Raw genomic sequence first — 13,835 nt, 5'->3', positions numbered from 1 at the left:
AACACATATTGTCAACGCCACGTGTCAAAATAGGCACAGAAAACAGCCTCAAAGGAAACTCCCCCAAGGTCTCAAGTAGCATTTTTCTTACTTTGCCTATCTGCACGTGTCCGTTATTACTGATGGAAATGTTCTGTCCTCAGTGTCTGGGTGTAGGGTGAAATTGGGGTGACTTGATGTCTCGATTTTATAGGGACAGTGCCAATATTTGGAGCTTTTTCTTATATAGGCGCCTATTACCCCCCCACCCATCTATATTTTTCACACTTGCTATCTGGTCATCCTAGGTGAAATCAATATTTACTGACATTTACCCATAAAAATCTATATTTTCCAAGCCTAAGTATGTGGAATCTCATGGAGGAAATCCTTCCCCACAACAGTTCCAGTGACTGGAAGGGGTGATCATGTACCACACAGAGATTAGATCACTATCGCTAATCATAAGCATTAAGAAATCATGCGTCAGCCTCCCCCACTGCAAAAAACTAAACAAACAAACAAAAACCTCCCCCCAAAATCCCATGAGGTTGGCTTAAACATCATGAGATTTAAAAGATAATAATTTTGGGGTTGACAATTTTTGATACCCCTGCTCTTGACTCCAGTGTTATCATCTGGTGGGAGTCTTGCAATGACTGGTGACTTTCATAAAGCTCCACTTCTTAGAGTGATGGGAGTATGTGGGAATCTGAGCTTTAATTTAAAATACAGTAAATTTCTAGTTATTCATGGTTGTGAAGAAAAGCTTGAAAATGTGACCCCCTGAAAAAGCTGTAAGTGCAGAATACAAGAACCACACATTTATTGTTTTTAAAAAGTCATGATTTTAAAGCGAATCTCATGATTTCTGGGAGCCTAACTCATGATGTTTCAATGCCTGATGTTGCAATATTATGGCTAATGCTTTACATCTCTGGGATGAGGGCAACAGTGGTATATGTGAGGGAAAGACAATTTATTATGAAATGCTTCAGCTTCCTATTACGCTGGCCTTTGCTTTCTCAGAAACGTGGCACACCTGCAGAGCCATGGCTCTCAAATGTCCCTCACCACAAGGGAACATCACTCATTTTAGTCTTAAAGTTACTTCTGCCATCGCCTCTCCATTGTGACAAATTTTTATTGTGGACAATTATTTTACATCAGAAATAAAGAATCTGGAAACTGGTGCTATCAAAAGACTGATTACACAATACAATGGAATCTGGCAGCGTTTGAAATTTCCTGAATTAAAAATTTTGTCGTGTTCCCCATTATGGGTCTGTGTCACACATGGTGTTCCACAGTAGGGCCTGGGCATGGGGACGGGGGAAGAGTTTGGAGGAAGTGGGAAAAGGAACAAATGCATCTTGAATTCAATCCTTCGCTGTTCTCTCCTTTAACTTCCTATACATTTATGATCTTTTCTGTAAGGATTATTTTAGTCAAAAAACATACAGGAATGACACAGAATCCCTTTTTGGAAAGAGGGAGAACAAAGGAGATCCGATCCCCTTGCCAAATGTTTGCAAACAAAGAAAAAAATTATGTTTTGAGAGATAAATCTCTTTTTATGCCCTGAATTAACGGGAATATAATAGTAAACGGGCAAAATTCTCCTTGGCATGCTGGGTCTCTAGTGCACATTTTGCATGTGGAGCAGCTAATTATGAGTAGAACATTCACTGGAGGCCGGCAGTGCAGCTGAGAATGGAGAATTTTGCCCACAGACAGAGTATGTTAAAATCACCTTTTTATAAAAATGAAGAATTTTGCTTCAAGTTGCTCCCCAATGGGCTGACGTTGGAAAAACACAAATGTTGTCTTATCTCTCTACCAATTATAAACAGTAGAGATCCTTTTCCTTCCCATCACATCTCCTTTCTGTAATTGTGGTTTGATTTTTAATATATGCAGTTGGGGATGCACTCAGATTTGCCTTTCAGTTCATTTTTGCAACCCCCAGGGAACAAAGTATGTTAGTAGCTCAAATCTCTGTTTAACTTCAAGGACTCCAGTGATACCAATGATAACAGATGAATTTATGTGAAGCAAAGGAATGAGACACCTGGATCTAAGTATGTGGTTAATTTTTTTAAAAAGGAATATTTAATATTTTATCATTTCAAGTAATTATTGGTATCTGTGGTCTGTAACTGATCGTATACCATATCCGGAGCACATGTGCTGGGCAAGGGTTGGAGCCCTGTACAAAGTCTCTGGAAAGACTCCCCATTGACTTCAATGGACTCTGGATTTGGGGCTTGGTGCATGTACACCTCTGAGTGTCACACTAAATTGCACATCTGTTTTTTGTTGCATTAATGGATCAAGAATATTATGGAGACTTCTACTGCTGTGTCACCAGTTGAAATGCAGTTGAATAACACAGTGCAGTACAATAACCTAACTGTCTGACTCTGAAGTGACAAGTGACCAGATTAAAGCTCCGAGAGCAGATTTCTTCACAGGGAACTTTTCATACATTTGCAGATTTCAAAACCAAACAAACACTCATCAGTGATTTCATGTTGTTACTCACCTTCCTTCTCCAAATCCCTATTGCTCAGAGGAAAGCTCTTGTCCGTACACCTTGGCCTTAAAAGAGTCTGAGAACAACAATTGTGTCTTAGAAACAAATGGCAACAGTTTATTGTTTTACCTATGAGAAAATTAAAATGAGACATTTTTCTCAAAAGCATAAAGTTCTTGCAGTTAAACTGAGGTTGAGAGATATGCTTGCTATGTTGTTCTGCAATTTCATGCACTGCTCAAGGGTCCTTCTGTGCTTTGTTCTGTAGCTGAAGTGTAATTCATATTCTCCTCCAAAAGCACCCTAATGTTCTCTATTCCCTTACAGTTTTGTCGCTTGCAGCCAAGCAATACAGATGATTGTTTTTATTATACAGTGAAAATGTATACTGTGCTCTGTAGACACATCAGGACCAATATTTAACTTTGCTTTATCTTGGCCAGTCTTGGCCAATACTTGAAATTAGCAACTCTTCCTTTCAAGAATAATTTAATCTATCATGTTGCACTGCCTGAACTTCTCTCACCTGAAGATCTTAAAGCATGTTCTGAACAATTATGCTTCACATTCATTAAAGCTGGAACATGGGTATTGTCATCCTCATTTTCACTAGGGGGAAACTGAGGTGCTCAGTGGCAAAGGTACTTGCTCAGGGTCATACAATGAGTCACAGGCAGGTGTGAGAAGATAACCTAGATGTCCTGCTTCCAGCTTCTACTTCTGTTTCTTTCAAATACTCCACCCTCTAACTGCTGACAATATAAAGTACACCAGAAATGGAGTGGCTTGATATCCTCTCTCAATGATGGTCTTCCCCTCTCCTTTCGGCACACATTGCACTCTGTGGCCATAGTTGTTAGAAAGAAATGTAGGAATTGCCATGTTAACTCAGACCAACATTCCATGGCAATGTATGGGCACGTAAATACACATGCAAAACTTTCTGAGATTTTGCAATGTGGTCATAGTAATTTCCTATTCTAAGGCCAGAACACCATGCAAATGAGAGACAAGGAAATCTCAACCCTCTTGGAAAGCCATTGCATAGTTGACCCCATATTTCCTTTAATAAATGATTCTTACTTCTTGGGGAAACCAAATATCACTAAGAACATAATAGCTGCCATACTGGGTCACACCATGGTCCATGTTGCCTAGTGTCCTGTCTCTGACAGTGGGAATGTACAGAACAGGGCAATTAAGGAGTGATCCACCCCTGTCTTCCACTCACAGCTTCTGGTAGTCAGAGGTGTGGGGTTGCATCCCTGAACATCTTGGCAAATAGCCACTGATGGACCTATCCTCCATTAACTTATTCAGTTCTTTTTCGAACTCAATTATACTTTTGGCCATCACAAAATTCCATGACAATGAGTTCCACAGGTTAGTTGTGCATTGTGTGAAAAAGTACTTCCTCTTTTTTGTATTAAACCTGCTACCTATTACTTTCATTGGGTGATCCCTGTTTTGTGTGTTGTGTGAAAGAATAAATAACACTTCTGTATTCACTTTCCCCACACCATTCATGTTCTATCATATTCCCCCTTAGTTGTCTCTTTTCTAAGATGAACAGCCCTAATCTTTTTTAGTCTTTTCTTGTATGGAAGCCATTCCATACCCTTGATCATCTTTGCTGTCCTTCTCTGAACTTTTTCCAGTTCCATTATGTCTTTTTTGAGATGTTGACCAGAATTGGACACAGTATTCGAGGTATGGGTGTACCGTGGATTTATATAGTGGCATTATGATATTTTCTCCTTTATTTTTTATCCTTTTCCTAATGGTTCCTAACATTCCATTAGCTTTTTGACGGTTGCTGCTCATTGAGCAAACGTTTCCAGAGAACTATCCATAGTGGCTCCGAGATATCTTAGTTGGGTGGTAACAGGTAATTTTGGACCCATCATTTTATGTGTATAGTTGACATTATTTTTTCCAATGTGCATTATTTTCTCTTAACAACCTTGAATTTCATCTGTCATTTTGCTGCCCAGTCATCCCGTTTAGTGAGATTCCTTTGTAACTCCTTGCAATCGGCTTTGGACTTAAGTATCTTTAATAATTTTGTATCATCAGGAAACTTTGCCACTTTACTATTCCCCCCTTTTCCAGATAATTAATTAATATATTGAATAGCAGTGGTCCCAGTACAGATCTTTGGGGGACATTGCTATTCACCTCTCTCCAATGTGAAGACTGACTGTTTATTCCTATCCTTTGTTTCCTGTCCATGAGAGGACCTTCCCCCTTATCCCATGACCACTTACTATGCTTAAGAGCCTTTTATGAGGGACATTGTCGACAGCTTTCTGAAAATTCAAGTACACTATATCAATTGGATCATCCTTATCTACATCTTACTGACTCCCTCAAAGAATTCTAATAGATTGGTGAGGCATGATTTCCTTTTACAAAAACCATGTAGACTCTTCCCCAACATATTGTATTAATTTACGTGTCTGATAATTTTGTTTTTTACTGAAGTTTCTACCAATTTTCCTGATACTGGTCTGTAATTGCCACAATCAATTCTGAAGCCTTTTTTAAAAATTGACACTATATTAGCTACTTTCCAGTCATCTGGTACAGAGGCTGATTTAAGTGATAAATTATATACTACAGTTAGTTTTGCAATTTAATTTTTGAGTTTCTTCAGAATTCTTGGTGGATACTTTCTGGTCCTGGTGACTTATTACTGTTTAGTTGATCAGTTTGTTCTGGAACCTCTTCTATTGACACATCAGTTTGAGACAGTACTTTAGATTTGTCACCCAAAAAGAAACTGCGGTGCCCAAAAAGAATAGCTGTGACATGGATATCTCCCCCACATAGTTGGCAGTGAAGACCAATGCAAAGAATTCATGGATGTTCTGAATTCTTGCAGCTGAAAATCTGGGAGCTTTTCTGAAGTAGCCCTGATACCATGCAGAGAAAACATCCATAGTGTAACACAGAAAGTGCAGCATGAAAAGTGAGCTGGAATGGAGATCCCCTTTGAGACAAGACCACACTTCTTCAGGGGACATCTGAGTGACCTGACAAATTGCAATGTGACTGCTAACTGCCAAGGAGCCTTACAAGGGGATCAGAGCTGCATATAAAAGGCTCTTTTAAAAATAAATCATGACTCTGCATAAAAGAGGATATGTTTTCAATGAGATTAAGAAGTGTTTTTTTTTTTTTTTTTTAAACCTTTGGGCAGACAGGCAGGAAAAAAAAAGAAATGAAAAGTGCTGTCTTGAGAGCTCTCTTCCCTTTGAGCAAGAGGGGTCTGGGATGGGGAAATCAGTTTACAATCTCATTAAACATGAAGCAAGGCACAGGCTGTGAAACTGAATGTGTAAATTAGTCTGTTGCAGCACATTTCTCTTTGCCCACCACACTCATCAGTGTCTCCATTTTTTTTTATAACCCTTTGGGCTCATTTGGCTGAACATTAGGGACATGTTAGGGACCGCAGTCAAAGTAATGAATTTTGCCTGTAAATGTAATGGCTATTAACTGTTGGATTCCCTCCCCTCCCCCCCAAGCCAAGTAATTATCAAACAGAAGCACTTGGTGATGTTTTCCTGAATGGGAAAGTAACAATCTTGAGCTAAGTTGTCCAAATTTCTCTTTTGTTGGGAGAACTTGGCGGTATGGAGAGCGAGAGAGTGTGAAGGCTAGGGAACTGTCTAATAATCAGCGTAATGCTTCTGTCCAGAGTGTGCTAAATATCCCTTTTTGTGCCTCATTCAGAAAAGATGTCAATTGGTAACAGTCCCAACTGCATGAGTTAATCTTTAGCTCAAGCTAGAGAAACTTTGGTTCAATCCACAGTCTCAGTCAAGACAGCGGTTGTCATGCGAGCTCAGTTAATACGCCAGACTACAAGTCAGGTTCCATTCCCAGGTGAGGTGTGTCCTCACATAATTTCATCTCAGTTGAAATAAAATAGATTTTATATGAGCTCCTGAAACATTCTAAGGTGTCTGCAACCCCAGCCCATCATTAATGATAGAGAGTGCCAGTCCATAGCCTAATTCTCAAATGTCCCAAAGTTGCACCACACAAATCTAGTGTGCCTATATTTATATAGCTGAACATTATTCATATCAGAAATAAGGAGTCCTAAAGCAGAGGTTTTAGATGAAATTATTTACATTAAAGGAAGGAATCCTACTGCATTTGGGGTTTCTTGCATGGATAATTTTTTTATCCCTCTATTTGGATCTCTCTCACACATTGCATCCTACATATGGGTCTTGACAGGGTGAGAGGTATGGTCAGAAGGGATAAAATTAAGCAGTAACGAAGAGCTAAGAGAAGATTTATTACATGCATGACCTTTGCCTATCTGCTTCCCTTAAGGTTTTTGGCCATCAGAAATCTCCTGGTCAGATGGGAATGCTGTTTGCCTGAATATACAGCTATCCCTTGCAGGCCTCTGAATGTTTCTGATATTTATTACAAAGGATACTGGACTCTGGCCTATATCCCTTCTGTTTGCAGTAGAATCCACTTCACAGTTCCCAGTAATCAGCACAATTACTTTACTAGTAATAGTAACCGTCCTTACCAACTGTGAATGCTACTCATTGCACTTTAGAAACCTTTACTCATGAATGAATGGCTTTGAAATGAATCCACTTCAGCTCCATACCCTTTGCAATGTTTAATTGCTTTGTACAATGCTTATTTTCAAAGAATTTAATCAAATATAAAGACATCTCTCCCAGCACAAATAGCCCAATGAGCCTCTACACTGCAGTTAGACATCCATGGCTCACAGGGCTTGGACTAAGGGACAGTTTCATTGCAGTGTATAGTTCGCAGGGTCTTGGAGCCCAACTCTGAACATCTACACTACAATGAAACAGCCCCTCAGTCAAACCCCATAGCTTGAGTCAGCTGGCGTGGGCCAGCTGCGGGTGTTTAACTGCAGTGTAGACAGTCCCTTCGAATCACTACCATTGGTTCAGAAGTTCGTCTGAGCTTTCAGAGCAGGGCTAAAGGAATGAGCATTGTCCTATGGAAGCACTGGAAATTAAGGACTCACAGAACTTTTGTTCCAAGTTAAGTTAGCAGTTGGTTTTACTGTGGCTAAGTTAACCAAGCCAACACCCACTTCTTAACCACTTTCCATTTCCTTCCCAAACCGTCGTTCCAGAGAGTTATGGGTGAAATTGCATCAGGCTCTGACATTACCTGAATGCTTCTATCCATCAAGTTACTTACATTGTCTTCTCACTGGAGTATCAGAATGCCTCATAAGCATTAGTGAATTTATCTCACAATCCCTGTGCTCTTCTTTTGTGGAATAGAGAAAGGAATACTGAGGCACAAAGAGGTCAAATAATCTGCTCAAGTTTACATAGAAAACATGTGGAAGAGGCAGGAAATGAAGCCAAATCTCTTGACTCTGCATCCTGTGCAAACTGCAGCAAGCTTCACTGGGTGGGGGTGAACCAGGATTGATTTGCAGCAGCAGCAGCTACTTGTTTTTAGTTGTTCAGTGCAAATTACTTGTCAGCTGTGTGTTTGTCTTTCTTTCTTGGTTCCTCTCACCTTGGTGTTGTAAAGGCTAAACAGGCCATATACTCAGAGCTGGGTTGGAAGCTCTCTGATTCTGTTTAAACCTCCCAGATCCCAAACACTTGGGGTCAGTATTAGATAGGAAATTAACTACACAGCGAAGGAAGCAGGCAGCAAGGGTAGCTTGCTGCCAGGAAGTCTTATTGGTTCTAGACCCTAGCTGTCCCTATAGAGGTGCAGGGTGGGACAAGTTCCACGTATGGTGTAAATTATAATGTTGCAGAACAGTGCAGGGATGGGGATGGAAAAGTAGAGGGAGCAGCACATCTCTTGGTTGTCAGAGTCTGGGGGAGTGCAGCCCGAAGCCACAGTGGGGCTGGGGAAAAAGTTGATTTTCCATTTCTCTATTTGCGGACTCCCTCTCAGCACCCTTGAGACAAACAGGGCATGAGCATGTAATATTAAAAATGTATTAATGGGTGAGGAGCAGCTGTTCTCTGTTGCAGAGCTTATTATCATGAGAGGAACTTACCTACTGTGTCAAGCCGTTTAACTCTCTTGCTGGTGGCCAGAATGCTCAGTTCCAATCTTGATAAAGATTCCCTTGCTGGGGAGCCCATGAGGATTCACAGAGCCAGAGTTGTTATTTTATTTAATAGCCCTGACAATCTGCTATTCCCAGCCAGCGTGGCACTTGGCATCAAACAGTTTCAATCTTGTTTCTTTCAGTCCACTGTTGCTGTTTCCATTTGCTGGCTGGGTGCAGTTAAGCAGTCTGGGTTTGAGGTCCCCACCACTCCCAAATTTCAGCTGGGCAATCCATATTTTGATAGCGTTACTGCCTGTCATCACCTAGAAGACTAACTTTGGGGAATGCTTATAAGTCCAAAGTTTAAGGTGAAAATTCTCTTCCTATTGTTTGTTTGTTTGTTTTTATTTACTTTCCATTAATTTTTAAATTGTGTAAAGTGCACCTGGTAGAACACTTCTGGGCCAGGAGCAAGATTTCACATAACACAGCAGACTACTTGTTCCCACATAGAGTGACTACTTTCCACCCACCCACAGTTCCTCTTAGGCAACACACACAGCCACTCCCTCCCACACAGACACACATGCCTGCACTTCCAGTACAGGGATCCTGCACATCAAGCCAGGCTCCATCCTCCAGGAAATCTCTTAGCCAGGATCCCAGAAAGCAGGTTATGGAATTGATTAAAATACAAAAAAATCTTGATACTAGAGGATGCAATGTGAAGCCCAGGGAGAGGAAGGGCAGGGGGTGGCTTTAGGTCACCTCTGCGCCCTCCAGATTCTGGCTTTGCTTGGGTTCTGTCACACTTTAGAGCAATTCTAGGGCAGGGCCTTACATGTGAGGCTCAGAATCATTCCTTCCTTGCCCTGAACCACTGCTATGCTGTGTAAGAGCCTGACACTGGTCAGGGAAGCCCTTTATACAAAATGATAGTTCTCAGAAGGTTCATTTCACCTCCTTTATGCTCCAGAGCTGTATAAAGGGCTGCATTAGGAGACAGGAACAAGCATCATTCATGCCTGTCTAAGGCCCTCCCAGGTTTGGAATTACCGTCCCTTTCTGTCTCTGTAGCCCATGAGGTCCCTGCCACTCCCCTCCCTTGTGAGAAGCCCACTGTCTCATTATCCTTCATGTCTGTGAGGGCTGTTTCCCCTCTGACTCTGCTGGCTCCCAGATTTGGTCTGTGTTTGATCTGTCATTGCTGGACTACTTACAACCCCCTGGCTCTCAGTGCAATCTGATTGCCAAGCAGCTGTGGGAAGAGGGCTCCTTATCAACTCCTTTGTTAGATTTAGACCCTGAATTACCAGGCTCTCTCTGCTGACCAGATTCCTGCAGAGAATTCTTACAGCTCTGTCATCCTGTGTTATCCCCCAAACAGTTTAGAATCTCCCTTTGTTCCACGTTATCGCTTGCTCCCAATATTTACCTCTTTCAGAAAGCCTTTCCACACTTTACCAGCTCATTAGGACTCTGACAATATTGGCCTAAGGCCTGAGAAAATATGCCACAGGATGGCTTTTTGTTTTGAGAGATTTCAGGCATTATCCTTCTCACAGCCACTGTAACTAGCTAGTGTTGGCTCTGGCTAATGAGCTGCACTCAGGCCTCCATTTGTCCAGGGCTTTTTTCAGAGAGGTTTTCTTCTGTGGAATGACTTCCCTTCTCTTCCTGCCTTGTGACTTCCTCTTCCCCTGCTGATTCCTCTCTGCCCAGTGAACTCTGTCACCCATGGGTGTCAGTCCTCGTTAGAGAGTAACATAAGACGCTTCCTCTCCAGAGACAGAGCTTGCCCCTTTGGCAGGAGCTTGGGCCTGAGGTCACTGGAACTGCACTTCTGCCACTAGCTCATCGGACCAGCCCTATAATTATTCTCTTTCTACTAACCTTGGCTAAAGATCCTCTATGGTTTGGGCTGCTGATTTCCGACCCATGATGTGAGCACCAAGCACCTCATTCAGTAACTCTGGTTACGACACAGAAGGCACACGGTTCTGTTGCTTAGAAGATTTCCCATTATGTGGGGAAGAGTTTTAGCAGAGAGGGTCCCCAGCTGGATTGCTGGATGTGAGCCACTCCCTCATTCCCCAGGCTTTGGAGATATCCCATTCGGATTTGATTCCAGATCTATACTCGATGGCTCAAGCCTATCTCTAGTTCTTACACAGTCTTGAAAATCAGGGACATGATAAAACCAGACCTTTGGGTATGAACTGGGGTCAGAGAGGTGGTACTGCCCTACTTCACTCAGTACCGCAGTTCCAAAGCTTTTTGTTGAGACTGGATGTAGGAGGTCTGAAGCAAAGTTGGGCAACCTGGTTTATTCATTTGTCCCCCCCTCGCTCTCCTATCTCCAGGTATTTCATAGCAGGCTTAGTGTCAGATCTCTGACAACAAACTGAAAGGCATGGTGTGATGCTTGTAGTTGCACTGAAATCCCTTCTCTACTGTTTGCAAGTTTGTATTGCAGGACGCTGCACCCCATATACCCCCTGACATCTCTTCAAGGGAAGTGCTGGATACCACATCACCTGAAGCTTTGAACACTAGCCAGGATAAAGCAAAGGAGAATTTTCCTTAGACTAGATGCTGTCTCTAACTTCTGTAAATCTCAGTTTGGGATACACATTCAACCATTAGATGCAGTAAACATGGCTCTAGGCTTAAACCGCTCAGGTAAGTCTGTGTCAAAGCATCCCATGGAGCATATGTCAGAGGAAATAGCAAGAGAATGCAAGAGGCGTCCATTCTATACTCTAATGAAGATCAGGCTTAACAGCATCCAGATTTTCCTTTGGTAACAGGAAACATTTTAGTAAATGTTCTGCATTATTTAGCATTGCTTCTTTGGGGAGATTAAAATTGCTTTGTATAAATGTAGTTCTCTGCCACACACACCTGACAATGATAGAGGAGCCTGTTTTACAGAAATCTCATTAAAAATATAAATGTTATGTTGATTTCAGCAGCTTAAATTACTTAAGCCAGTGTAATGGGATAAATATTTGATGCTGAAGTTTTATTAAATTTCCATCAATAATATGTTGTTGCTAAATATGTAAAGGGCTCTTTAAAAGCGGTTTGGTGGTCTATGCAGGGAGATTATTTAAAGCCCTTCTCAAAGCTCCCTGCTGATTGCTTTTGGGCTGGTAATGAACTACATTCTTCCAGTTAGTACCTGCAGGTAAAAGCAAATAATTTCTGGTGCCATCACACCAAACTTGTTTGCAGTTAACACCACAAAATAACATGGGTCAGATCCTCAGCTGGTGTAAATTGGCTTAGCCCCATTGAATTCATTGATTACTTACATCAACTAAGGATCTATCCCACTCTAGCGCTGTCTTTAAACAGTAGGTAATTACTAGGAATTCCATCAAAAAGTGAAGACACATTTTGTAGTGCTGTAATGGAAGGTCGAGTTTTAGGTGTGCGCATTTAAGAGATATTGTACTTTTAAAACTGTTTGCATGGTATCTTTCATTGTCACCTTCTTGGGCTTTCCCACCCCACTGCTGTGCACTCAGCCACAGGGAAGGGATTGAAGCAAGAAGCTGATGGAGACGAGAAGAGAGGGAAGGCTGAGGGCAGGACATGCTGCATTAAAGAGAGAAAACCCAAGGAAGCTCGAAAGGAAATCGTCTGACATAAATGAAGCATGTTCTGAGGGCCAGCTTCTAATAGGGCAACGAGTGGCACTCACAGAAAGTTACTGTAGAGATGAAGTCAGACTATGAGCCTGAAAGAGGGCCAAGCCAGCAACCTCCTCCCCTGGGAAGATGGGACTGGGAATGGAACGTCTCTTAGGCTTCTTGTGATGGATGCACGAAGTGGTGCTGACAGGAGGGAGTCTTACCATAGCATCTTCATCCCCAAAGGGGGTCTCTGGGAAGTGGGTCCTTTGTGAGGGGCAGAGTGTTAGGTCAAATGGGAAATCCCAGGTGACCTCCCCACTCCCATAAAACCAAGTGTTTTTTATTGCTAAGCCATAATAAAGAGATTGTTTTCAGTGTGGGTGATTTGGGCTCCATTCAGCACTCCTGGCTCAGGCAAAGCTCCCTCTGAAGCCACTGAGACTTTTGCCTGAGTCAGTAGTGCTACAGAGTGCAGGGCCCCAAGATGGCTGCCTCAGCCCTTGGGAATGCAGTGTATAATTAAGGCTTGTGTTTTCCAGGCCACTCACCCCATTATTCATGCTGAGAATTGCTGCTTCCCAAAGCTGCTGGGCTCTGCAGCATGGGGGTGGGGTTCTTCACTAGGATGTCCAGTTGCTCTGGCAGTGCCTAGGGATTCATGTGTTAGTGTTTTGCTTATTCAGATAAGAACAGTGCTTAAAAGGTCAATGTGATTTCCAATTAATCGGAGTCTGGCTGGCCATCTGACAGCGCACACAGCACATTAACTCTTTGAGCGGAACCGTGGTTAAGAACAGGTGAACGGCTAATGACAGGGCCAGCCTTGAGGAATGGGAGGCAAAATGGAGGGGACATCCCTGGAGTCTGAGGTGACTATTAGCAACTTCTATTAAAAAATAAAAATCCAAACTGTCCTTTAGACTGAGTAACACCATGAATCTCTTCAGCAAATGCCATCGTTTAACACTGTTGAGGGAACTGGGGCAGACACAGAAAGGCCTTACTAAGAGGAGTAGTCTCATAGACTCTAGCAGCGTTACCAACCCCAAGTGTCCCAAATCATGAGTTTGGCTTAAAAATAATGCATTTAAAATAATGCATTTGGTGTTCTTTTTATTTATCTGCTAGTGTTCATGTTCTCCACCTTTTCTTCATAACCATGAGGGCTAGAAACATACGTTTTTATAAAAACTTGACTCCAGGAACTGGGGCTTTCAGAAAAGCACTAAAATGTTGCGAGACTCTAGAATTGTGAGAGTTGGCAACACCACTTTAGTAGTACCCGGGTTCCATCTCAAACACCTTATGTAGATGGGCTAGTCTGAGCAAGAGCTGCAGGATTAAACCCTTAATTTATATTTGTATTGATAGCAAGTATATAGTAGCAATGTTATTGGCAGATGCTGGCCGTGAGCAGTAGCCATGTGGAAACTTATCAAGATGGATAGAAACCAGAAGGTTGTATGACTAAGTTCTGTGCTGATCTTACTATAAAAGAAACTTCTAGAGGGGTCTTTCAGTTGTCCAACTGAGGGGGCACCAACTGAGGGGGAACCCCAAGATTTTCCCTGGTCAGATAGTTTAGCTACACCATTTTGTTGAATTTGAAAAAAAAATCTTTAACAAAATCTACGAT

This window comes from Emydura macquarii, unplaced genomic scaffold (assembly GCF_026122565.2).
Source record: "Emydura macquarii macquarii isolate MOO-44397 ecotype Brisbane River unplaced genomic scaffold, CSIRO-AGI_Emac_v2 contig_2768, whole genome shotgun sequence".
In the NCBI taxonomy this organism is placed as follows: domain Eukaryota; kingdom Metazoa; phylum Chordata; order Testudines; family Chelidae; genus Emydura; species Emydura macquarii.
Note: the sequence above shows the minus strand (reverse complement) of the source record.